A 26,244-nucleotide genomic window follows, 5' to 3' on the forward strand; every position below is an offset into this window, starting at 1 on the left:
GGGCATTTTATTGTATGTTAACTAACACTCAAATTTTTTAATTTTTAGGCTGCTTAACATCAGGTTAACAGTCAAAAGGGCACAAAAATACCAGCAAACATCTGAGTTGACCAAATGTAAAATAGCTAGTGGGAAGCAGCCGCATAGCACAGGGAGATCAGCTTGGTGCTTTGTGGCCATGTAGAGGGGTGGGATAGGGAGGGAGGGAGGGAAGGAGGGAGGGAGGGAGATGCAAGAGGGAGGAGATACGGGGATATGTGTATGTGTACAGCTGATTCACTTTGTTGTATGGCAGAAACTAGCACACCATTGTAAAGCAATTATACTCCAATAAAGATGTTTAGGAAAAAAAACTATACCTTTGTTGATGTCCCACAGACACTGTTAATATTAGCGATTCAATATTAGTTCTTTTTTTAAAAGTTTTATTGAAGCAGAGTTGATTTACAGTGTTGTGCTGATTTCTGCTGTACAACAGGGTGATTCAGTCATAGATTCTTTTTTATATTCTTTTCCAGTATGGTTTATCACAGGATATTGAATATAGTTCCCTGTGCTATACAGTAGGACCTTGTTGTCTGTCAATTCTTGATGCCCAAACTCAGAGGCCAAACATCTTGTCTTGCTTTATTCAATCAATAATCATTTATTATGCCTCTCACTGGCATAATAAATGTCACACACACAACAAACACAATAAACAATATAAAAAACACAATATAAACACAATAGGCACAGTAAACAATATTAAAAATTCTGAGTTGAAGAGCTGCTCTCTTAGAAATTAAGAGTGTATGATATCCTAGTGGCCATTAATGGCATGCCAGTTCAGTAACAACAGGTTGGGTTAGACCAGGCCAAGACAATTTTGTGGCAAAGTGTGTCTGAGATTCAAAAAACAACCTGCTCACAAATAATCTTTTAAAAAAATAACCCCCTTGTAAGTAGGACTATTTACTCAGAGTTCCAGTGCCAGGCACAGAATTAGCTGTTGGGCATAGTTCCCTGTGCTATACAGTAGGACCTTGTTGTCTGTCAATTCTTGATGCCCAAACTCAGAGGCCAAACATCTTGTCTTGCTTTATTCAATCAATAATCATTTATTATGCCTCTCACTGGCATAATAAATGTCACACACACAACAAACACAATAAACAATATAAAAAACACAATATAAACACAATAGGCACAGTAAACAATATTAAAAATTCTGAGTTGAAGAGCTGCTCTCTTAGAAATTAAGAGTGTATGATATCCTAGTGGCCATTAATGGCATGCCAGTTCAGTAACAACAGGTTGGGTTAGACCAGGCCAAGACAATTTTGTGGCAAAGTGTGTCTGAGATTCAAAAAACAACCTGCTCACAAATAATCTTTTAAAAAAATAACCCCCTTGTAAGTAGGACTATTTACTCAGAGTTCCAGTGCCAGGCACAGAATTAGCTGTTGGGCATTCAGCCCCAAATCTGCTGGGTTCCCATTCTAATGAGGGATGAAATGGCAGCAGGGGAAGGCGGGCCACTATAGAACAAACAAAAAAGTCCATTAGATAATTTCAGATGCTGACTGACCACGTACCCAATGTGTACTACAAGGTTATTTTTGCTTTAGGGTTTTTTTCGAACGAACGTACAAAGTTGCAAGACAGAATGGTATAGCAATAAAAAGCATGCATGGATAGGGCTATAGAGCATTTGCTTAGTTGCTTACTGTACTTCCTGGCATAGAATAACCTTTCAAGAGCGTCAGTTATTATTATTTCCCTCCTCTCCCTCCCTTCCTATAAGTAAAACATGAAATTTTAGAACATATGAGCAATTAAAGACATGTACAAAAACATTCATAACAGCCCAAACTGGAAACAACCCAAACAGCAGAATGGATAAATAAATTGTGGTATATTCATATAATGGAATACCTGCCTGCAATAAAAAGAACAAACTGCTGCTACACAGCAATTAACTTGAATGAATCTCACAGGCATAATATTGAGAGAAAGAAGCCAAACACAAGAGACCACATACTATATAATTTCATATATATGAAGTTCAAGGACAGGCAAAGCCAACCTATGACAACAGAAGACAGAAAAGTGGTTATGTTTGGCAGCAACTGTTAACTGGAAGGGGGCACAGGGGAGCCTTCTTGTGTGTTAGAAATGTTCTTGATCCTGATCTGAGTGGTGATGACGTAAGTGTGTACATGTACAAAAACTGAGCTGTTCACTACAGATCTGAGCATTTTATGCATGCTATTCCTCATAATAGAGTGCAATCAAGCTAAATAAAGAAGCACATTTCGGAATATGAATATTTCTTATGTAGTATCTCAGAAATTTTTAGCCACTGATGACTTCAGTGAATGGAAATGCTGGACCTTTTCTACTATAAATAGCTCCTTCATTCAATACATATCTCCTGAGCATCTCCCAGCTGCCAAGCACCATACTGGGTGCCCAGGACACATGAATGAACATAGCAACACAAGAGCATCCTTGAAACGGGCAGTCAAACATGTAACCTACTAACCTGGGGCAGCTGGGGGCAGCTTCTCTAAATGTGGTTACAGGGTCCTGCAGCAGTTCACCGACTTCCCCAAGAGATACCTTAGCCCCTAATTCCGGTCCAATAACTGAAACACCATGCATGGTCATCTCTCCCGAGAAGCAATATGGGTAATATCTCAGATCATGGTACTTAATTGCAACTGACATTTCTAGGTCACTGGTGGTGACGGCAAATATCCTCCTGGAAGGCCCCTCATTTGCGACAACAGCAGAGGAAAGAGGCTAATTTTAGAGACTGTGGCCCAGCTTCCACCCCGCAGAGGAACATCCAGAAGACGACTCTTTGTTCTCCCGGCAGTGGCAGTGGTGTGGGAATCATGAAACAACTTCACAACTGCCTACAGCCCTCATCATGGGCCCCAGGATTCTGTGCTCCAGATGGTTTAAGAGTTAGCCCCATGCAGCATTAATGTATGAAACATGACAAACTCTTTGCTCTCGTTTCTGGTATGAATTAATAATTTAACATATTTTAAGTTTTCTTCTAAAGGATTCAAATTAATTGATGGTTCATCCAAAAGAGCCCTGATCTTCTTACTCACCGTAGAGAAGCATTTTTACAAAGCTGAGTGGCAAAAAAACGGGAACAAGTAAGGGGTCCAGGGGCTGTGTTGCCTTACAAAGAGATCTGAAGACAAAACAAGTTGGATAACCCTGGAGCTAAAAAGGAAAAAAAAAGAAAAATCAACCTCTGGAGAGAACAAGAGAAAAGGGACCAGGAAGGCCAGTCAGTGATTCTGAACGCCCTGCATTTCTCACTCTTTCTAAGGCCAAGCAAGCAAGTACTCCCGACTTTAATACTGACAAGACCAGAAAGGAAGCCCAACGGGACTAGTATCTGGAATCCAGAAATGGAGAGTAAGAGGATGACCATATGTCCTGGTTCACCTTGGACAGTCTCCGTTTACATTTGTTATAAATAGCAGTAGCGTCCCCTTTGACTCTCACAAGTGTCCTAGCTTGAACAATATACTGTAGAGACACCTTATCAGTAAAAGAAGCAAGAGCCAGTGAACTGCAATTGACACAGCCCTGGGAAAGGGACCAGGTCCTCTGATATACTAGGGCCCATTCAGACAGGTACAGATTCCAGGACCAACAGACCCTGGGAGGAAATCAGTGCAAAGGAAGTGGACCTAAAACATGAAATTCTAACTCTACCTCACGGAGAAATGAAAGTGAAAAACTTCTAAAGAGGCAAAGATACCTACTCAGAGAGGCTAAAAGGGCTTGGACCACAAAGGGGAGAGGAAGCTCGACTACATGGGTGTTATACGAGTTTCCTAGGGCCGCCAAAACAAATTACCATAAACTGCGTGGCTTAAAACAGAAATTTACTCTCTTGTGGTTCTGGAGGCCAGAAGTCTAAAAGCAGGGTGTCAGCGGGGATGGCTCCTTCTGGGAGGATGCGTTCTATGCCTCTCTCCTAGCTTCTGGTAACTTGCAGCAATCTTTAGCATTCCAACATTCCAATCTCTGCCTGAGCTTCCCACAGCCTCTACTCTGTGTGTCTCTATATCTCTGGGTCCTCTCCTCTTCTCATAGGGACACCTGTCATTAGACTTGGGCTCACCCTAAATCCAGGACGATCTCATCATGAGATTCTTAATTACATCTGCAAAGACCCCTTTTCCAAATAAGGGACTTTCACAGGCTCCACGGGTTAGGACTTGGACGTATCTTTGGACCACCATTCAAGCCATTACACACATGTACAAACCAGTGCCCAGGTGAGGCAAAGTCCAACAAATATCCTTAAAAAAAAATTTAGAAGTCTTTCTAAGCTAAATCTGGAGGAATAAGAAAAAGGACTAGACTCCCTGCAGGAGAGAATATACAAGCAAACCAAATGCCCAATGAGTGGAGACCCTCCTCTGTGTCTCCTTTTGAGGCCACTGTGTCCAGCAAGGAGAGGCTGGACCCCCTGACAGTCATTCCCCACCTCTCGCTTACGGGGCTTTCCCTGGTAGTCACTGTTGCTGGACTGTGACACTGCAACACAGGTCACAGAGCTGCATCTGACACAGATCTGCCTAGTCCTCAGCCTAGATGCCCACCGACAGATGAATGGATAAAGAAGATGTGGTACATATATACAATGGACTATTACTCAGCCATAAAAAAGAATGAAATTAATGCCATTTGCAGCAACACGGATGGAACTAGAGATTATCATACTAAGGGAAGTAAGTCAGGCAGAGAAAGACAAATATCATGATATTATATGTGGACTCTAAAAAAAAAAAAAAAAAAAGATACAAATGAACTTATTTACAAAACAGAAATAGACTCAGACATAGAAAACAAACTTGTGGTTACCAAAGGGGATAGTGGGAGGGGTGGGGGAGATAAATTAGGAGTTTGGGATTAAGATACACACACTACTATATATAAAACAGATAAAACAGCAAGGACCTATGGTATAGCACAGGGAAATATACTCATTATCTTCTAATAACCTATATTGGAAAAGAATCTGCAAAAGAATTTACATATATATAAATTTATATATATGCATATTTATATATATGTTAATCACTTTGCTGTACACTTGAAACTAACAACATTGGAAGTTAACTATACTTCAATTTTTTTAAAAAAAAATCTGCCTCATCCTAAAGCCTCTGTACTTTCCACTTTTTGGTCACCAAATATACTGACTAGCCCCCGCCCCCCAACACACACACACACACACACACACACACACACACACACACACACACACACTTTGGAGGGGTGCCAAAGAGAAGATTGGGACTCCTCAGGCCACAGCCATCAAGAACAATGGGTGGCTGCAATCTCAAAACTCCAAGCAGCTTCCCTGGTGGCGCAGTGGTTGAGAGTCCGCCTGCCGATGCAGGGGACACGGGTTCGTGCCCCGGTCCGGGAGGATCCCACATGACGCAGAGCGGCTGGGCCTGCGCGTCCAGAGCCTGTGCTCCGCAACGGGAGAGGCCACAACAGTGAGAGGCCCGCGTACCACAAAAAAAAAAAAAAAAAACTACCCCAGGGTATTTTTAGACCAAGATTCCCTCCTGACCAAGTGAATTAAACAGCAACCACTGATCCAATTTATCATGTCCACTGTCCAACGAAAGCTGCAGCTGTAAATAAGACATAAAACAATTACAATTATATTTTAAAAATAAGTTCTTACATACTCATCTTCTGAGACATACCATCCCCTGATCAAAGCATCCCTGACTGCACACTGCTACAGCAGTGCTTTCCCAACCGGTTTCCATGTACTCCCAGAACATGGTGAAGGGTGTGGGGGGAAAAGGATGGAGTAGATTGGGCTCAGGGGAAGACATTCCAGATTCAAACAGCACCATCTTTGAGGCATTTCACACCTCCGTCCCTGCCTGCCATTCCTGCCTCATCTCTCATTAACGCCCTCCATGTACCATCACCCTGCCCCCCACCATCTACCCAGTGTGCCAACGCACTGCTCGTCTTCCAGCTTTGGCTCACGTTCTTCCTCAGCTGTGAATGCGCTTCCCAGTCCTCTCCACTCACTGGCAAACCAGGTGCCCCGTCAGGCACCACCCACACCCCCCACCATGGCATCTTCTTTCTGGACTCCAATCCATCACGGCCTCTCGTTTCTCTGAAATCCCAGCACACCGATGATCTGACCACTCCGTCCACAAACTCGGGTTCTCTCTTAAGTGTCTTGCCCCCTTCCCACTCCCAACTAGCCCTGAGCCCTGTAGGGAAGGGAGTTCTCTGCACCTGCAGACACCCTCCACTTGGCAGTCTCTCGCAACGTCCACCACAAAAGGTTACTCAAGGGGTCGTAAGCAATTCCAGAGATGAGGTTTAACGGGTAAGGACAACTTTGTCTTTGGTTCTTTCTTATTCATCTCCTGCGCTTCTAATGCCAGAAGAAATTTTCCATCAAGCTGACTTCCTTCACCTGGAGAGTTGCAAACGCCAACTGCAATTAAAACTGCTTTATTTTCCAGTCACTTTCAGATGGTATAGGGCACTGGACTTCACTCCCTTCCAAGCAGTTAGGGAGCCGAGTTCTTTTTTAAATTGTTTTCCAGATTTTATAAGAGCTCTTCCTCCTCCTGAAGGGAGGTACGGCATATGTGTTAAGCCAAAGCAAACTAAAATTAATTTTGCTTTGAGAATTTTTAAAATGTCTTAACACCTCTTGAGCTAACTGGAGACACCTGAGGATGTCACATAATACGGGTTGAGACAGGAGAGAAGTTCCCTCCTAAATCAAACATAGATATTCTCTCAGAAACATCTTTTTAATTCCTTTGACAAGAAAACAAGTAACATTCTAACAGGGGGCCTCAGATACTTCTTTTATCCCTGGTTACCTTCCACCAAACCAAAGCACAAAAAGGACACACACACAAAAAGAGGAGGGGCACATAAGTAGCCTAGGTAATTCTGGAAGCTTTCTTATATTTTTCTCTTTCCACTGTTTGGTGAGACAACAGGACTTGAAATTCTGGGGAGGAGGAAAGTGATGAGTAATGAGAAAGAAAACAGCTTTGTAATCTTTGAAAGGTTTTATTTTAGACCACATTTTTTTTCTTAGAAAAAATAAAATACCATGCTCATACCCTTACCTTGCTTATGTTGCAATTTCAAGCATTCACAATACTTAGAATACCATACGTTAGGCATCAATTCAACAAATATTTATTGTATGCCTAGCACTGTGCTAGGTGCTAAAGAAACAAAACAACGTATGATCAACTTTCACTTCTAGTCACGCCGGGAGGCAGATGCTGAGGGATCTCTTAAATAAGACAAGCAGGAGTCCTGCCTTCATGGAGATTACAGTCTAGGGGATAATGCTTGTCGTTATTAAAAAAGGACCCGCGTTTGGTTGGGGGGCGGGGGGAGAGGACACAAAAGCTCACTGTTTCGTAATGTTCGATACTCCCTGTCAGAAAAACTAAAATGGGTCCACATGAGGGAGAAGTTCATCCTTTGAAGCTTTTAAAAAGTGAATGTTTAATGTCACTCTAAGAAAGGAGGTATAACCAGTACAAGCATACCTCACTTGATTGTGCTTCTCAGACACTGGTTTGTTTTTCTGTTTTGGGTTTTGTTTTTTTAGTAAGTTGAAAGTTTACAGCAACCCTGCATCAAACAGGTCGATCGGTGACATTTTTCCAAAAGCATCTGCTCGCTTCATGTCTGTCACATTTTGGTAATTCTTACAATATTTCAAACTTTTTCATTATTATTATATTTGTTATGGTGATCTGTGATCTTTGCTGTTACCATTGCAAAAAAGACCGACTCCCTGAAGCCTCAGATGGTTAGCATTTTTAAAGCAATAAATTAAGATATGGAAATTTTTTAGACATAATGCTGTTACATACTTAAGAGAATACAGTATAAACATAACTTTTATATACGCTGGGAAACCAAAAACCTCATGTGACTCACTTTATCATGATATTTGTCTTACTGCAGTGCCTGGAACAGAACCCACAGTATCTCCAAGGTGTTCCTGCACACAATTCTAGAATACATATTGCCACTAGCTTCACAGAATGTTCTAGTGCAAAGGATTACAGAGATCTCTAGCTTCCTCATTACTATACAACCAAGGAAGCCGAGGCCCACGAGGTCTGCATTTGTCTGAGTTCACAGCGGCCACCAGTGTAGACAAGGGGATTAGAACCCATGTCCTGGGTCTGAGGCAGGCGTACTGCCACGAGCAGCTGCCCTCTCCTCTGCATGATGCTAACGCTTCTTCCTTGGACTCTTTAAGGAGTTCAGGGGGGCTGATGTGTGGGAGCCGAGAGCAGGGGGGACCACTCTCGTTCCTGTTGCTTCCCTCCATCTGCTACAGAAGGACACAGAGAGGAGTGCAGGCTTCAGGGGATCTTCATAATGACAGAGACACCACTGGCCCTGGCACAAGTCATAAAAGGAGGAACGGGGGAGCCTCCTGGTCACTGAACACCCACTAAACAACTGAATATCCGGCAAAGCTTAGGGCAGCTCTTCCTGCCCTGGCTGATTTCAAAAAATTTCTCTTTCCACAACTTGGGCACAATTCCTACTTTTCTGTATCTCTAATAGAACATCAGGAGACAGAGAAGATGGGCCAAGACAGATGGGGCAGCATTCAGCACACTAAAAACCTTAAAACAAAGAGGCGATGATAAACTAATTAAAAGAACCAGGGGCATCATCAGAATGTTGCACATAAAACAGAGTATGAAACTGGACTGAAATTGAGTCCTGAATTTCCTCTATGAAGGAATGTCTCTGTGAAGATATGTCTCTATGAAGACATATCTCATCTCTATGAAGTCCTCACAGAGCCAAGATATCTCTATGAAGTCCTTCACTGAGGCATATTTTTTCTACTGAGCCCTCTCCCTTTTTTTTTTTTTTTTTTTTAAGTGAAGCAACATTTATTCAAGAAAATCTACTAAACTCAGAACAGTGAGAGCCAATATGGGATCTGAACCACATCCCTCTCCTTCCCGCTTACTCTCTCCCGAGCTCAGCTTGACAGAAGCTTTACTATCTTCCCTTTTTTTCTTTGCCCTATCCTGCCTCTCTCTTTGGTCCTGGATGACCAAAACTGGAATTTCCAGAGTTTAGGTTTCTCTTCTTATTCTGACCAGTGGCCTTGATCCACCTGCAAACGGACAAGAAATACTGTATTTGGCTATAGAAACAAACTAGCTATAATGGTTGTCTGAAGAGCTACACAAAGAAACAAGCTATTATCGTTATCTTTCATTCAGAGCCTTCAGATTCACAAAGAAGTGGTTAAAAAAAACAGAACGGACAAGATGAAAAAGGAAAAAGCCCTTATCCGTAATCTTCTCCCTCACCATCATGATCTGTTACATTTGTGGAATCACATTTAAGATCGAGTCTACAGTCTCCATACGGTACATACATACACAGCCAGACCCTGTATTTCATCTACCAGGACGCTAGTGGTAGTCTTCTGATGGAGGTGAAGCACCATTCGTAGGACAGGAAAGAGTTTGTTTTGCATAATCAATGTCCTTTGTTTTACAATCCTGTGTTTTTAGGTCCCTCTGAGGCTGACAGGTATAAAACTCTTATAAGTAAGAGGTACACTGGCTTACTGATAAATCCATTATCAATAACAATTCCCTGATCTACCCTGGACAAAGAACCTGAATTAGACAGGACAGACGTGGGTTTCCACTTTTTCCTTCTTAATATGTCGCTAGAGTCCTTCACTGAGGCATATTTTTTCTACTGAACCCTCTTCCTTCATTCTTCCATTTCTTTTTCTTCCTTTGCCCTGTCCTGCCTCTTTTTTTTCTCAGCCAAAGTCTTATTTACTTATCAAACAAAAGGCCTTGCATACATTATGTTCCAGTTTTCCAGGGAAATTTTCAGGTGTTCTCATTTAACGATAATAATTCAAGGGCTTCCCCTGGTGGCGCAGTGGTTGAGAGTCCGCCTGCCGATGCAGGGGACACGGGTTCGTGCCCCGGTCCGGGAAGATCCCACATGCCACGGAGCGGCTGGGCCCGTGTGCCATGGCCGCTGAGCCTGCGCGTGCGGAGCCTGTACTCCGCAACGGGAAAAGCCACAGCAGTGAGAGGCCCGCGTACCGCAAAAAAAAAATAATTCTAATAATTTTAATAACATTTCAAATTGGACACAGCAGATCAAATACACTTGTTCTTCTCTCCTCGTGAACTCCAAGGGAAGGAAATGAATTACCAAGAAGTCACAATTCCACAAAAACAGAACAGAAAAGGAGACATCAACACATGAAAGATTCCAAATTGTTGGTTTGGGGAGGGTTTTGTTTTTTTTTTAATTGAAGTATAGCTGGTTTACAATGTTTCAGGTGTACAGCAAAGTGACTTAGTTTTATTCTTTTTCAGATTTTCCATTATAGGTTATTACAGGATATTGAGTATAGTTCCCTGTGCTATACAGTACGTCCTTGTTATCTACTTTATATGTAGGAGAGTGTATCTGTTAATCCCAAACTCCTAATTTATCCCTCCCCACCTTTTCCCCTTTGGTAAACATAAGCTTTTTCTATGTCTGTGAGTCTGTTTCTGTTTCGTAAATAAGTTTGTATTTTTTAGATTCCACATATAAGTGATATCATATGATATTTGTCTTTGACTTACTTAGTATGATAATCTCCAGGTCCATCCATGTTACTGCAAATGACATTACTTCATTCTTTTTTATGGCCGAGCAATAGTCCATCCTATATATGTACCATGTCTTCTTTATCCATTCATTTGTCAATGGACCTTTAGGTTGCTTTCATGTCCTGGCTATCGTAAATACTGCTGCTATGAACATTGGGGTGCATGTATCTTTTTGAATTACAGTTTTCATCTTTTAATACATGCCCAGGAGTGGGATTGCTGGATCACATGGTAATTCTATTTTTAGTTCTCTAAGGAACCTTCATACTGTTCTCCATAGTGGCCTACCAATTTACATTCCCACCAAGAGTGTAGGAGGGTTCCCTTTTCTCACACCTTCTCCAGCATTTATTATTTGTAGGCTTTCTAATGATGGCCATTCTGACCCATGTGAGGTGGTGCCTCATTGTAGTTTTGATTTGCATTTCTCTAATAATTAGTGATTTTGAGCATCTTCTCAATTGACTGTTGGCCATCTGTATGTCTTCTTTAGAGAAATGTCTAGGTCCTCTGCCCAATTTTTTGATTGGGTTGGGTTTTGTTTTTGTAATATTGAGCTGTATTAGCTGTTTGTATATTTTGGAAACTAAGCACTTGACAGTTGCATCATTTGTGAATATTTTCTCCCATTCTGTAGGTTGTCTCTTTCATTTATGGTTTCCTTTGCCGTGCAAAAGCTTTTAAGTTTAACTAGGTTCCATTTGTTTATTTTTACTTTTGTTTCCATACCCTCGGAGACAAATCCAAAAATATATTGCTGCATTTATGTCAAAAGACAACAAATTTTTGAAAGAGACAGCAGGTGGAGGAGGGTACCTGACTAAACAGTGTGAAGGAAGTTATAACCTCAGCAAGTTGAGAGTGAGGATGGTAACCATAAGGGAGTGATTCTCTACCACAGAGCCCTGGAGAGGCTTAGGGTGCCAGGTGCACAGGGGGAGAAAAAAATCATGTCTCATACAGAGAGACAAGCTAAGCAGCATCACACCTCTCATTGCCTAGAAACCAATGGATTCATTCTTTCAAATTTTAGACATGGTTCATTTCAACTTAGTTTGACCAGGTAGAGAGAGAATTCTATCAACCAAGAATAAGAATAAAACCATTTTCAAACCAACAAGGACTCAAATTCACCCTTTTTAAAGAAGCTACTATAGGATGTGCTACAGCAAGAGGAAGTAAACTAAGAAAAAAAGTACAGGACACCCCTGAAAAAGGGATTTTAACCAGGAGAGTAGTCAATTAAAGTCCTCAGATCACTGGGGATGCAGTCCCAGCCTAAAGAAAGACCCACCAGAGCAGAATGAAAGAGGGCTGTGAGAGGGGGAAATGGAACTTAGAGATTCTCCTGTTGAGGTGTTTGGAAAACAGTATTGATTGATATTTGACAGACCTATTTTAGAATCTTAGGGAGAAATTAGCAAAAGATACACAAAATGCTAAGCAAATTTTTTTTAAAGGCAGTTACTACCTCTAGGAAAACAAAATGTATAAGAAACAAAGAATCAGAGTACACAATTTGGCTCAGAAGTAAATGATAACTACAGTCATAATAATGTAAATACTGACACAGGACTTAACCAAAAATTGTGATATACTTATATTGAGAAAATGAGGGTGAATGAAGCATAGGGTATAAGGAGTAAAATTCAATCAACAGCAGAAAATTAATAAGTAATATCTAACACATTGCAGCATGAGTATATCATATTTTAAAATGAAGAAACAACTAAAAACATCCAAAGTAACTGCCTCTAAAAAACTGGCTTGGGAAATGAGAGGCAAAAGACTGGTTTTTTTCTTTAGGACACTTTTAGTTGTATCTTATTACCACTATTTTACTTTGATTAAAAAGTTAATAAAAAATAAAACTAAACTTAAATTTTGTGTCCCATTAATATATACTCTGAATTAACATTTTTATAAAACCTGCAATTATCTTGTAAATAGCATAACTGTATTAGGTTACATGTAATTAATTGCTTTTAATAAAAAAAACGAACATTTAAAATATTCCAGGGACTTTCCTGGCAGTCCAGTGATTAAGACTTTGCCTTCCAATGCCGGGGGTGCGGGTTCGATCCCTGGTCGGGGAGCCAAGATCCCACATGCCTCGTAGCCAAAAACGGAATACATAAAAACAGAAGCAACATTTTAACACATTCAATAAAAACTTTAAAAATGGTCCACATCAAAAAAAAATCTTTAAAAAAATAAAAAATAAAGCATCCCACACAAAAGAACAGGACCGCTTTGGGGTTTGTTTGTTTGTTTTTCCCATGGTAAGTGTATGTTTAATTTTATAACAAAGTTTCAAAATCTTTTCCAAAGTGGTTGCACTATTTTTTTATACCAGTTTTGTGTTTTTTTTTTTTAAACTGAAGAATAGTTGACTTAGGGACTTACCCTGGTGGTGCAGTGGTTAAGAATCCGCCTGCCGATACAGGGGACATGGGTTCGAGCCCTGGTCTGAGAAGATCCCACATGCCGCAGAGCAACTAAGCCCATGAGCCACAACTACTGAGCGTGCGCTCTAGAGCCCACGAGCCACAACTACTGACCCCGGGCACCTGGAGCCCGTGCTCCACAACAAGAGAAGCCACCGCAATGAGAAGCACATGCACCTGGACAAAGAAGAGCCCCCGCTCACCTCACCGCAACAGAGAAAGCCTGCACGCAAGGAAGACCCAATGCAGCCAAAAATTAATTAATTTAAAAAACAAAAGAAGGGGGCTTCCCTGGTGGCGCAGTGGTTGCGCGTCCGCCTGCCGATGCAGGGGAACCAGGTTCGCGCCCCGGTGTGGGAGGATCCCACGTGCCGCGGAGCGGCTGGGCCCGTGAGCCATGGCCACTGAGCCTGCGCGTCCGGAGCCTGTGCTCCGCAACGGGAGAGGCCACAGCAGGGGAAGGCCCGCATACCAGAAAAAAAAATATATATATATATATATATTCCATTGTATATATGTGCCACATCTTCTTTATCCATTCATCTGATAATAGCCATTCTGACAGGTGTGACATGATATCTCACTGTGGTTTTCATTTGCATTTCTTGATGATTACTGATGTTGAGCATTTTTTCATGTGCCTGTAGGCCATTCATATGTCTTCTTTGGAAAAATGTCTATTTAGATCCTCTACACATGAGCCCGCGCGTCCGGAGCCTGTGCTCCGCAACGGGAGAGGCCACAGCAGGGGAAGGCCCGCATACCAGAAAAAAAAAAAAAAACAAAAGAAGAGTTGCCTTACAATGTTGTGTTAATTTCTGCTCCACAGCAAAATGATTCAGTTATACATATATATACACATTCTTTTATTCTTTTCCATTATGGTTTAATTATAGGATATTGAAGATAGTTCCCTGTGCTATACAGTAGGACCCTGTTGTTATCCGTTCTATGTATAATAGCTTACACCTGTTAACCCCAAACTCCCACTCCATCCCTCCCCCAACCCCCTCCCCCTCGGCAACCACCAGTCTGAAGAACATGACAGCTTTCTAACAGATACATCTGCTCACCTGATCTTAACAACCTGGTAAGTTGCATATTACCATTTCTTCCTTCAGATGAAGGAACAGAGGTCAACCTGCCCAAGGTCACAAGGCTCAGAACAGAGTGAAGACCCCACCCCCACCCATCTGCTGTCTCCAGCTGCACGGTAGCTGTCATTGATACTGCCTCTCTGTTCTAAGCCAGATTCCCCCAAGGCTAATACCCCCAAATTTTGTCTGCAAACGTGGAGAAAGACATTGCTCTTCCCAAAGCCACAGTTACAAGATCCATCTCCACTCCACCTCACCCTCTCACCCTTGTCTAAAAGCTGCCATCTCACCATTTCCACTAGACTACCTAGCAAAAGCAGACCACGCCCTGCTAAGCCTTTCAATCCCACGGCGAAGGCAGAGCCCTGCCCTGATCCAGGAGGGAGAGAGAAGCCTCTTCCCACACCCGTGATGGCTGCACCTGAAGGAGGGGAGAGCCCAGCCCCTTCACATTCCAGGTGCCTCAGAGACCTCCCCCAACCTGCACGGCCCAGGCTCCCTTCACCAGCCCTTCCTCCACCTCAGCCGGCCCCTCCCTTTATCTGAGACTGGACCAAACATGGATTCCTCACCGAGGACGAGGGCGCTTAGCAAATATAGCTGCAAAATGTAACAAAGCGTGTTAATGAAAACGTTTGCCGAGTGCTGACTGAAGGTGCAAATGTCGCACAGAACAGAGAACTTGGAAAGGACTTAGCCACCACCCCAGCCCACACCCCCAGGGGTGCCTCAGTCCCTGCAGGGGATCCCAGTCTTCCACCTGCCAGGACCCGACAGACTATGTCTACAGAACCTCCCTGGACACCTCTCCGGTCCCTCTGGGGCCCTGCGAGACAGACCACAAATGCGGGCTAGCTAACGCCTCCTCCCCACCCCCGCAGGCCTCAATGCAGGGCCTTGGAGAATTGGTGGATAAGCAGCACACACCCTCACGGGTCAGCCTGAGAAACTGGAAGCGTTTTCCGCACTGTCCCACAGAGGCTGCCCACAGCAACAGCCCACTCACGACCCACCCTGGCCCATCCCCCTCCCCATGCCTCCTCCAGTCCCTGTCTCGGGATGGGGGCCTCACACGGGGCCTGACTCGGCAAGATGTCTTAAGATACCCAAGTGCGCCAATTAATCGTCCTTGGGAACCTGCTATAATTAATAGCTAAGACTGACACGGGCTTCCCTGGTGGTTCAGTGGTTAAGAATCCGCCTGCCAAGGCAGGGGACACGGGTTCGAGCCCTGGTCCGGGAAGATCCCACATGCCGCGGAGCAGCTAAGCCGGTGCTCCACAACTACCGAGCCTGCACGCTAGTGCCCTCAAGCCACAACTACGGAGCCCACGTGCCACAACTACTGAAGCCCGTGTGCCTAGAGCCCGTGCTCCGCAACAAGAGAAGCCACCGCAATGAGAAGCCCGCGCACTGCAACGAAGAGTAGCCCCCACTCACTGCAACTAGAGAAAAGCAACGAAGCAGCAAAGACCCAAAGCAGCCAGAAACAATAAATAAAATAATAAAATAAATTCATAAAAAAAAAGACTGACATATAATCAGCACATCTGTTTTTTACTGCAAGATAAACATTTTTAGAAAGTCAGGTTTTCTGAAGTGCCTGCGACAAGGCCCTTTCAGGTCTGTTCTCACTGCTGTTTCTTCCCACCCTTCCCTCATCACCCTCTCTTTTTTTTTTTTTTTTTTTGTGGTATGCGGGCCTCCCCCTGCTGCGGCCTCTCCCGTTGCGGAGCACAGGCTCCGGACGCGCAGGCCCAGCGGCCATGGCTCACGGGCCCAGCCGCTCCGCGGCATGTGGGATCCTCCCAGACCGGGGCGCGAACCCGGTTCCCCTGCATCGGCAGGCGGACGCGCAACCACTGTGCCACCAGGGAAGCCCGTCATCACCCTCTCTTTGCAAAGGCAAACTTCAGCTGACCACAGATGAATGAGGGCTGAAATAATGAGGTTTTGTGATTCCTGATATATTTTTATAGCCTGGTGTTGCCTCTCCAGCAGAGTCCCCGTAATTATCCGCCAATCATTTCTCCCACAGAACCTGTACAAGACCCTTCAAACAGCAGGCCCAGCACTTCCCTCGAGGGTCAAACGTCACTGACCAACACCGTCACCATCACCATCATTAACTGTTACACGGCACTTACTACACGCCGAGTGTTCTAAACACTTCACGTAGATGAACTCATTCGTACTAGAAAGCAAGCATTATTATCATCTCCACTGGACAGATGAAGAGACTGGGTCTAAAGTCACATAGGAAATGGAGAAGCTGAGATTAAAACCCAGGCTGCCTTACCTCTGAGCCCTGAGTCTAAGAGCGAAGGCAGACCTCCAAACAGAGTCCAGCCGGTACTGGTGGCAGCCTCAGGTCTGGGAAATAGCCCCAGGAGAGAAGCCCTTAAATAGCTGGGGCGGAGGGCGGGCGCACAAACGAGCCACAGGTGAAGCATTTTCAGTGCTCAGAGAGCCCAGAGCCTGCACTTTACAACAAAGCTCCCTTCCGTAGGAGGACTTTCTTGTAATACAATAATTTCACAAAACTGTATGGGAGATAGTAAATAATGTAATATTTCACAAATATTCTCCTCCACCCACAGATGCCATTGCGGAGGGTTCCCTTAATCGGGAAGAATATCTCTGAGATCCCCACTTCACTGAAATTTAATAGTCGAAGAAATTGACTTCAGCTCCCCAGCTGAACGAAATATTGGATTCCGGCATCCCTCTTGGTCCCGTGAGATGCTGACAGTTTTCTCCCAGTCCTCTGTTGACCTCCCACCTCCATCTCCCAGCTTCCTTCCAGGGCCTCCTCCCCCCACCCTCTGCCACCGAAGGTCAGCACCCACTTTCGCTTCGTGCTTAGGGCTGAGTTGGCACAAAGGATGTCACTTTCACTGTCTCTGACTAACGAGAAAAGAACAGAGGCGGCCTCTGTGGGTAGATAATGCATTCAGTCATGGCCAGCTGTTCAAACAAAGGTTTCTCAGTGGTTCAAACAGAAACAGGCGGCAGGATGGAGTCTTTGCAGGGCGAACAGCAACCTGAACTCAGAGTCTAAGCTGCGGCCGGCAGGACCACGCGCATTTACCCACAGCAGTTTCATTTTAGCAAGAAACATCATGCAGCACATTAAATTAATGTTGGTAATTTGAATTTTATTGATTTTTGGCATCTTATTTGTTTTTAATGTGTAAATCTCTTTGGCTTTTATAGACATATGAGTTTATACCTAGCCTTATTTTATACACATTTAAATAAAATTATAATAAAAATAATTTAAGTCAACTCTGGGGGTCCATGAGAATTTTTTCCTTTTAAACACCACTCTACTCCTTACACACGGGCCTCTTCCTCAGATGTGAATGCCCCTTGGGGGTTTTCTGTTTTGTTTTAACAATGGGCAAACATATCTTTTTAATTTTTTATAATTTTTAAGGGCTAATTTCCATTTACGGTTATTACAAAATATTAGCTCTACTCCCCATGTTGTACAATACATCGTGAGCCTATCTTATACCCAGTAGTTTGTGTCTCCCACCCCCACTGGTAACCACTAGTTTGTTCTGTGAGTCTGCTTTTTCTTGGTTTATTCACTAGTTTGTTGTATTTTTTAGATTCCACATATAAGTGATATCACACAGTATCTGTCTTTCTCTGTCTGACTTGTTTCACTCAGCATAACTCCCTCCAGTGAATGCCCCTTTGTCCAGGTTGATCTTTGTATCCCCCACGGAACCCTGCTCCTAGCAGAATGCTCAACAAAGTTTGCAATTGATTGGGTCATTGAACTTTGCCCCTCATTCACCTGATCCCACTTTAATGCCTCAACAGTTTCTTGTCCCTTTCTCTTCCTTCTCCAGACTATACGGCCCAAGTTTTCAAATTTCCGTAATTCCTACTTTTCATCAAATCAAGGGCAAGTCGGGAATCCTATGCCTGGCATTCAAGCGTGTACACAATCTGATAAGTCCAAATGTACTTTTCACTCTTTCCCTACAATAACCCTAACCCAGCTTTTCCGCTCACACCTACTGTTACATAACACTGGAGCTTTCTCTGCCTTTCCTCACAGCCCGCTCACCTCTTTCTCGGGATGTGCCTAGTCCACAAGCTCCACTCACACCGACCTTCCCTTTTCCTTTCTGCAGTAGCACCCACCCATTGTGGCCTTTAAATGCCTTCTAAAGTAATCAAACGTTCCACAAGACTCCCCAAGCTATAAGCTTTCGGAAGACAGGGAAAATATCCCACTACACTCTTTAATCCCATAACTTAGCCTGAATTCCCCACTAAAAGCAGAGTCTTTGCTAACAGCTTATGTGCATGCAGCAGGTTATCTGGGATGGATCCCAGGAGCGGGAGTGAGGAACTAGGGGTGAGAGAAACACAGGAGGGGAGAGAGCCAACACAAAGGTGCAGGAATGAGTGCTCTCTGTGTGGGTCCCTGTGTGGCTCACTCCATCGCACTGGGCCCTCTGAAGATGAACAGAATATGGCTCAGAATCACCCATCCAAAGGACAAAGAAGGGAGCAATGCACCACCAGCTCCCGCCCCTCACTGGTAAGGGATAACCCATAATAGGCGTTGACTCCTTTGCACTCCAACGGGCCTCCCAATGATGGTTCCCAGAAACCTATGAGCAGAAAGGGAGAGCTATGTGGTGCAGCTGAAGCAAGATGCTGTCTGGTTACACCTGTGTGAGGCTGCTTGGCCAGTAATGGCTGGAGTAAAAGATGGGTTGAGAGGATGTGAAGCAGGACACAGAGATGTCTGATACAGACCCTCAGTGCCTAATGCAATGCTATACTTAAAATAGGTGTGCTGTCCTTAATGGTGAAATTAACTCACACACTTCCTCCTTGAGGATCTTGCACACCAATCAGTGATACTCTGTGGTCATCCACTGTCAAACCTGGAAAACTCAAGGCTTCCTCTTTATACCAATTATAAACGATCTTTGATCCCCATACTAAAATGCCCTTAACTGTGAAAACAGCAAGAAATATAATCATTGACTTTAGATTTTTACATAGCATTTCTGAACACTTATTATCTAAATAACCTTCTCCCCCTGCCTGATGTAGCACAATTAGCATACCCAGAAATCAGAGGTTAGCGAGCTCAAATGGTGGTTAATTGGTGACCAAATTAAAACGGTCTCTTCAATTCAATTCCACAAACGTTTGCTGAGTCCCCATTATTTGCAATATGCCGTTATAGGTGCTGAAGAGATGAAATGAGTATGCCGTGGTCCCTGGCCTCAGGAAGCTTACCCTCAGACTGAAGATGGTCCAGCTTATCACCAAGGTAGACAACAAGAGGAGCCCCAGAGAAACAGCTGCACTGCAGTTCAGAGGGAGGGGGCTCCCATTCCAATGGGGGGATTGGGAATGGCTTCCTGGAGAAGAGGATGTTGAGATGGGCTCTGAGTGGTCATTCCACCTAGAAGGATGCTCCCAGAGAGAGGCATGAGAATAGGAATAAGAAGACTCATTTGGCTGGGCGATGTCCTCACCTGGGCCCTCCCACGCCCTTCTAGTCCAATGGTTATCAAGTCCGATAGTTTTCAAGCTGTGTTATGTGGAATCCCGGGAACTCGGAGAACAGATGGACAGCAATGGGACAGATGGGACAGAGCACAGGACTCGAAGGTCCCCTTCCCACTTCAACTAGAGCAGCTGAGTTAGAAGAAAATGAACTCCACTGTTAAACAAGCATTTAAAAAGTAAAAACTTTGAGTCCGCCTGCCAATGCAGGGGACGTGGGTTCGTGCCCCGGTCCGGGAAGATCCCACGTGCCGCGGAGCGGCTGGGCCCGTGAGCCATGGCCGCTGCGCCTGCACGTCCGGAGCCTGTGCTCCGCAACGGGAGAGGCCACAGCAGGGGAAGGCCCGCGTACCACAAAAAAAAAAAAAAAAAAAAAAAAAAAAGTAAAAACTGCTCTTGGAGTGGAAAGCACTGGTGCAGGAGTTAGGGACCCACCCTGCTACCACCAACCAGCCACAGGAGCAGGACCTGGAGCCTCGAGGGGCCTCGGTTTCCTCACCCTCATCCTCAGCACTTCTCAAAATGTCTCCAACTATTCCTGCCATCGGAGAATTGTTAGACGGCTTCAGGGGAAGCTACGTAACATTTGGAAGCCTGGTGGGGTATTCACTGAAAGCCAATGGTCTGGCTCCGGCTAAAATGCAGACAGAGCAAGCTCCCAGGTCACAATATACTTCACCTCTTTTTCCTCTTCTTCCCCACATGAGGGGCTTGAGCAGTAAGATAAATGAAACGTGCTCCTTGGCCACTCACCCAGCAAAAGCCATTTATCACCCGGGCCAAGTGGGTGAGTGGGTATTTGCAGAACGGAACGCATGGTTTTGAGGGGTGTTCTCACTTCTCTGATGAACAAGAGAAAGACCTTTGCTGTTCCCTCCCTGGAGTCCTCAGGGCCACCCAGCTGCAGACCATACAGAGATGTTCTTGCTAAAAGGTTAGGAACTGTGAAGTGGAAAAGAGGGGAGATTGCCGGTACCTTGACCTGAACTATTAGTACATTTTTACATTCTAATCCAGTAATAAGACAGAGTCAGTGAGGTAGTTTCTGAAGATACATGGCTTTGAGGCAAATAAATCTTCCAGAGTAGAATTAGCCCAAAAAGCATATGAAAATGTCCTGCATGTGTTAATTCTTCCTGACGACCTACTATACACACATGGGCAAAAAAGCAAGATCAAATATCAACAAATAGCAGGAAAAACAATTATTGACTTTGTAAATTGTGCACCCTTAATACTTCTAATCTAGAGACTAACGTTTCCGGCTTCGTCATGAAATGCCAAAATTGTTAACTTCGTTCAACTACTTCTATAAATTAGTATACACACTTTAGTTTACTGAAGGGTGTAATCAGAAGGAAAATATTGATATAAGCAAACACTCATTTCTGGCAATAGAAAAATAAACAGAAACACAATCCATGGCAGCATTCATTTGTCCTACTCTTTTTCTCTTCTAGGAAAAAGTTTTTCTAACGTGTTCCAGCACTGTTACCTCTGAGGAGATGATGGAGAGCCTTTTTGATTCTGACCCTTCCTCCTTCTCTTTATTTTTTTAACTCCAGAATTAGCATCAGAAAATCCCCTGACCCTTTTAACATTTGTCTTCTCAGATTCTATGACAGCGGGCTTCTCCACAGTTGAGGCAAGAAGAAGCAATCCATATTTGAGGAACTTTCCCTTGGCCAAGGAATTGTCAGCAAAGACACCATTTGTGAAGCAATCCTATATAACATAAATGGAAATTTAATGTATCAGATAAACAGAGGTTGGCAGATGCCACATTCTTCAAGTTGTAGGCAGTTTCACGTGCCCGTGTTAGTCAGCAAAATACCACAGACTGAATGCCTCACACAACAGACATTTATTTTCTCACAGTTCTGGAGGGTGGAAAGTCCAGGATCACGGTTCCCACATGGTTCAGTTTCTGCTGGGATCTCCCTTCCCACTTGCAGATGGCCACCTTCTCGCTAGGTCCTCATGTGGCCTGTCCTCCCATGTCCTCCGTGTGTACGCATGGACGGAGAGCCAATGAGCCCTCTGATGTCTCTTCTCATAAGGATACTAATCCTTTCGGATCAGGGCCCCACCCTCATGACCTCATTTAACCCTAAGTACTTCCCATTTAACCCTTGTACTTCCCAGTGTAGTACAAATATAGCTACACTGGGGGTTAGGGCTCCCACATATGAATTAGGGGGAAGGTGGGGAGATCGCGTACATGCGGTCCATAACAACACCACAACAACACCTATGGAGAAATTTGTTATTCTCTGGAACTTGGGTAAATTATTTACTCAGTCAGTCAGTATTTATTCAGTTCCTAATATGTGCCAGGCAATTTCCTGATGTGAAAGGGAAAAGAGGGAAAAGGAGAAGAAATGTTCGAAGGAAAAGAAACAGTGAACACATGTTCATGTCCTAACAATGACTGCCTCGCTTCTTCAGATCTTCAGTTTTATATATTCACCTTTAAAGTGAGCTTCTTGACTCTCAAAATGCTGATCTACACATTAAGTATGGTGCCTCAGGAGGAAGTAGTACAATTCAAATCACCATTTGTGTGTTCCTCCCAAGTTTTGGTGCAACTGTATATTCTGAATTGTATTACTGAATTCCCACTACTTATTTATCCAAAAAAAGTTCTTTCTTCAATCAGTTCTTAATTCTGTAAGCCCTTGGGGGACAGGACCTTGCCCTGTTCCAATGAAACTCACAGCTACATAGTGTCTGACACGTACCGACATTCATACAGTTGCTGAATGAATAAAGAAACAACAATAACCTTGCTCAAAATTTTAAAACATTGTTTTAATAAAATTGTTAAAGAAATAAGCTCCTAAAATCCAATCCTATCTTGCCTACCATATGCCTTCTTTTTCCTAGAAATTAGCTTTCAAAAATGGTGCAGGATTGTGTCTTTTAATCAATAGATCAGAGATATTGTCAAATCCAGTTTGATTTTTGCTTAGGAGTCAATGTTTGATTCCTGTGTTGGCATCATCAAAATCCACAGGGCCCAAGTGGACAGTGTCTTCCCCATCTTGGGTCACATTACTACTATCAGCATGGGTCTTACCTTTCATTCAACATTTATGAAGCTCCTACAATTTGCCAAGCACTGACCTAGACACGGGGTGATGTAACCGTGAGAAGAAACAGACACAGTCCCTGCCCTTATGATGCTTATACTCTAGTGAAGGAAACAATCATGATAATAACTGTGTAATTACTACCTGGATTAAGTGTACTGAAGGAGAGGAACCCAGGTCTGTAAAACCTGAGAACAGGAAATCAGGTAAGAATTCAAAGGCCTTGTCATTACCCATAATGTAACTCCTCCATAATCACAATTTCAGGGTCACACTCTTTGTCCAACCACCTCCTGAAGTCTGCAGTTTACTCCCTCTAGTGACCCATCTCCAACAATTCTTTGATCCCACCAAGATTTACATTCCATCGATCCCATCACTTTTTCACTATCCCTCATCTCCTCCTGACCTTTCTCGTCACATTTTCCAGCTTAGATGCCACAGTCTCTTTCACTTCTTCATATTCTATTCTAGCGAACTCTCAGTTAACTCTAACTCCATGCATTTGCTCACACAGCAAAACACTCTAGAGAAAAACACATAATCATGCCATGCTAGTCTCGTGTTAAATGTGGAACCGCAAGCCTTGACTGAACCCTGAATGCTGCCTGCAAGGATACTACATTTCCAAGTTCAGCCCTCTTCACCTGCTTCCCATCTTCACAGGTGATGATCTTGCATCCTGCAACACTGAGAACTGATGCAATTGATAGAATTTCCACAAACTCCCACTACCACATCTGTCTACCTACCAGCACGTGCCTAACTACCACACATTCTGCCTTGCCTCCTGTTACTGTAAATGAGCTGCTCGTACAGCTGTCTGACGCAAACTTGTGCACTAGATACCATCCCCGGGTGCCTCCTCAGTGACATCACTGTAAGGCTTCTCCCCCTCTCCCACATCCACAAATTTCCCTTCTCTATTGGACCACTCCTGTTATCATGCAAATGTGTTGTTATTTCTCCCACCTTTAAAAATCCCTTTCCTAGGCCTACTTCTCACTGCAGCTAATTCTCCATTTCTCTACCACCTTTATGACAAACCATAGTTGATGAGTTATTTATACTTGAGTTATTTATACTTACTTATAGTTGAGTTATTTATACTTTATATTTATCCAATATCTCCTCTTCCATCCTCTCATGAACCTACCCCAACTGGGCTTTTGCTCCTCTACCAAAACAACCAGCAATGACCTCCAAATTGTCAAACCCAAGGGGCAATTCTCACTCTTCATTCCATTTGATCAACCAGCAATATCTGACACAGACTACTTCCTTCTCCTGGAAATACTTTATTCACTAAATTTCCAGAATATACTGACCACTCCTTCTTGGTCTTCTTTCTCCTGGACCTCTTTATGTTGTAGTGCCCCAAGCCTCAGTCTTAGGACCTTTAGTCTTCTCTCACCCACTCCCCTGTGGTCTCATCTAATCATAGCTTTAAACACCATCTATGCTGATGACTCAAGTTTATATCTCCCGTCCAGACTGCTCTGCTGAACTCCAGACACATATATCCAAGTGCCTACTCTGCAACATCTAACAGCCATCTCCAACTTAATAGGCCCCAGACCAAAGCCCTTATCTCCCCAAAGCCTGCCGAATCATTGTGGTCTCCATCTTGGTTGACGGCAACTCCATCCCCAGTCAACTGAAAACTCTGGAGCCTTCCCTGAGTCCTCTCTTTCTCTCACATCCCTCATATCAATCCAGGTTCACTTTACCTTTAAAATATATCCAGAATCCAATCACTCGTCACCACTTCTACCGCCAGCACTCTGCCCCAAGCCACCATCACCTTGTCTGATTTGTGAATAGCCTCCTAACTGATCTCCCTGCTTCTGCTGTTGTCCCCCAAGTCTGCCATCAACACAGCAATCAGAATGACCCCAGTGGCTGCGATCCCATCTCAGAGTGGAAGCCAAAGACCTTACAATGGTCCTACATGAACACATCTCCTGCTGCTCTGCCCCTCACTCACTCACTCACTCACTCACTCATTCCACTCCACTCCGCTGGCCTCTGGCTGTTTCTCAGGCAGGCCAGGCATTCTCCAGCCTTAGAGATTTTACACGGCTACTTCCTCACTCTTCCTCCTCTTTCCCCAGAAATCTATATGTCTCGGTCCTTTATCTCCTTCAACGTCATCTACTTGGTGAGTCCTTCCCTGTCTGGCCTCTTTGAAACTGCAAACCAGTGCCCCGCTCCTTATGGCCCGTATCTTATTCCATTTTTCCCAAAGCACTCATCAGCTTCAAACACAGTATATCATTTACTTATTCTGATTATCATCTCCCTGCTAGAATGTAGGCTCGGCCAGGGCAGGGATTTCATTTATTTTTTACTCCTGTATCTCAGGTGCCTGGAACAGTGCCTGGCACATTGTTAGTGCCCAATGAATATATGTTGAGTGAATACACACAACAAGAGGCAGAGACACGGTCACTCAATGGTCACAATGAAAATACTCAAAGCTTATCCTGGAGCGAAGAGGGTGATGAGTAAAAGGACGACTGTGTTCCCATTAATGAGTTAGCATTTATTTGTGTATTTACACGTAGGTTCGTATCAAATTATCCGGTTGTTACTTTGGAAAGTGGCCTGAGGCCAAAAAAAGGCTTAAGTATTTCTAAAACTTTCTTACAACCCAGCAACCTACTCCAAAGAGTAAATGACTGGAAACTTGTACTCCTAGAGTAAATGAGAAGTGGGCATGGCCCACCAAATCCCTAAATGTCTTTAAAGTGTCAGGTTTTAGCTTTAAAAGTCGTATACATTTTGTACTTCTCTCTGTAATACATCCATTCGTTTTAATATAAAAATAATGTTAAATTGTTTAATAGTTTAATTACTTGATTTCCCAAACAATCTTAGAGTAAAATTCACAAATGACAAAGGGGTGCCATGTTTGTCCTGGATATCACATACTCCTAGGGAGTATAGGAACTCCACTTTGAGAATCACAGGGCACTTTGGAGCTACCGAACAACAACCAGGAGGGTTGCAAAGCCACATGGAAGGGTAAAAACAAACTGGCCTGTTTCACAATTTTGCCTTGTCGGACGCTAACTGACCCTTCTTAAAGGTCCTATTGAGAGGTTCCTTTGAATTAAACAGATTCTGTGTAAATTTCTGTCTTTGCCTTCAGTCTTCTAATGGCCACACACTTTGTTCTAGAGAGAAGCTTTGTTCTATTTAGAGAAGCTGCATGTCACATTTTATGTTTTCCCTCTAACATCCTTTAGCAGCTCTATCTTGGAAGAAGTCATTACAACTGATGAGAGAAGTTAAGGAGGAGAGTAATTTTAAAGAAAATGATATTAACATGCAT

General features: G+C 43.6%; 1 protein-coding gene across 1 annotated transcript in view; it reads right to left on the minus strand.

Annotated features, from left to right (window-relative positions):
* The window catches only part of TMEM178B (transmembrane protein 178B), a 380,965-nt gene that overhangs the window by 323,324 nt on the left and 31,397 nt on the right, over nt 1-26,244 (minus strand). The window lies entirely within an intron of this gene.

This window comes from Physeter macrocephalus, chromosome 5, assembly GCF_002837175.3.
Source record: "Physeter macrocephalus isolate SW-GA chromosome 5, ASM283717v5, whole genome shotgun sequence".
NCBI lineage: Eukaryota > Metazoa > Chordata > Mammalia > Artiodactyla > Physeteridae > Physeter > Physeter macrocephalus.